Consider the following 2,063-nt stretch of genomic DNA (forward strand, 5'->3'; position numbering starts at 1 on the left):
AGGAGGAGGAGGAGGAGGAGGAGGCGGAGGAGACCCTGCGAGGGGTATTAGCCCTGCTATAGACGATGCTGTGAGGGCTATATTAGCCTGCTGGCGTGCTTCTCGAGCAGTGGCCTGCTCTCTATCATTGGCGTCCTGTTCTGCTGCCTCAGCTCCTGTCATAAGCCGCTTATTGACCTTATCATGACTCTTAAACTGCCTATTCCACCCAGGCCTCTTGACAATATCTGGCATTCGAACGTGGAGGTCATCAACGCGAAGCTCTTGAGCGAATTCAACAAGCCCTTGTTGCGTTTGAGCAGCTGCAATTTCGTATCGTTGACGAGCGTACCCTGTAAGATTATCTCGCGCCTGTATGACTTGTAGACCAAGTTCTGTCATCCTATTTCTCTCAAGGGATAAATAAGGGTTCTGAGAGGCCAAATTTCGAGGAGGAGACAAAGGTAAGCTCATAACTTGGTAGAATGGCGTCCAATTGGCAACTTGAATTGGTTCACCTTGTAACCACCAACGTGGATGAAGTAAAGAGCGTGGTATTGGTGAGCCATTAAGACAGGCCTAACGAAGATAGTGCTTGCAAGGAAGGCCGAATCGAAGTAATAATTCACAGCTAATGCAAGAAGCTAATTCAGCTTGCAATGAGCCATCTTGACATCCTAACTTTGTAGCTTCCTACTCAGAAGATAACTGTTGAACAGCTTGAAATATAACTGTATCTGCAAGCCACGAAAATGCTTGTAAATCAAGCGTTCGAGGTAGCTTGCTCCTAGTAAAAGCCTCTATCTCATTCAACTCTCGAAAATTGGCCTTGACAGTCTCTCCTAAGCGACGTACAGCCTCCTCCATACCTAGATTCTTGTTGAGGATCTTCGTAGTAATAGGATGAATGCTCTCAGAACGTTGGTTTGAGTGACTGCCCAAATTCGGATATATACGCGTATATACACGTAGAAAGCGCGTTTCTTGAGGACCCTAGTATTCATTTAGATACTTGATTTCGGTAGGCTAGAGCTTTAAATGTAGCTCTAGCCGTCACTTAATAAGCTCATCTTGCGTTTTGCTCTTAACAAAACGCTATAGAGTATCTCTTAACTCCTGTCAAGCCTCCTTCTTGTAGCCAGAATCCGCAAGGCGCTTTATAACGTTCTCTACAGCATGCCAGTCACAGTATTGTAGAATTACGTCAGGAAGTGCTTTAGGAAGCGACGCTGTTATACCAGCTGCTTAATCACTAAGTACTAAACAGGGTAAAGGAATTAGGGGATAGAAAATGCGTTATTTAAGGCTCAAAAAGATGAAATCGAATGACATTTTTGACTCTGAACAGGCGAATAAGAGAGCAGCAACGAAAGTCCTGTTATAGTTGGTTATACTGGCCATAACAAGGAGAACTAGATTCTGAGCATTCGTATTAAACGTACCGTCGACGAAGAGAGTCCAATCTGCTATAAAGCGTTAAGCATATCGAATTTGATCAGGATGAGCGAACCATATTTGTTGTAACTAAGTATTAATGACGTTGCCACTTTCTTGATCAATTTCCTCCTCTACACGGCATTCGAAAACGAAACCAGCGTCCTCAAGAGCAACAACAAGGCCAGCAAACTCATCTTTCTCTGCAGAGAGCTTTCAATGACGAAGATTATAATAACTCTTTTGATCAAGTAGAAAACCAGCCTGTTCAAGCACTCTTTAAGCTGCAGAATAAGAGATATAAGCTGAACGCAGAGACCTACCCAGCTCTAGAGCAGGTTGATACCCTCAGAGAGCCTTTTTGTGCTCTAAATATATCAATAGATTTACTACTATAGCATGGCTATGAGCGCTATTTTTGATACCTAATACAAGGCCGAATTCGCCAGATCCACGCTTACCTATCTGCTTAAAAGCAAGATAGATATGATAAGGACAGCTCCTTGCGTTAATATTTGTTGCCTCTTACTTACGTTAACTAGTTATGTTATTCTCTATATCCCTCTCAACATGCTCTTCTAGCTGCCTCTAATTCTCTGTTGAATCTCCATGGTGGATACAAAGGAAATAGAAGCGTGGGCGAGCCTGCT

This window comes from Endocarpon pusillum (genome assembly GCF_000464535.1).
Source record: "Endocarpon pusillum Z07020 unplaced genomic scaffold C722111, whole genome shotgun sequence".
Taxonomy (NCBI): Eukaryota; Fungi; Ascomycota; class Eurotiomycetes; order Verrucariales; family Verrucariaceae; genus Endocarpon; species Endocarpon pusillum.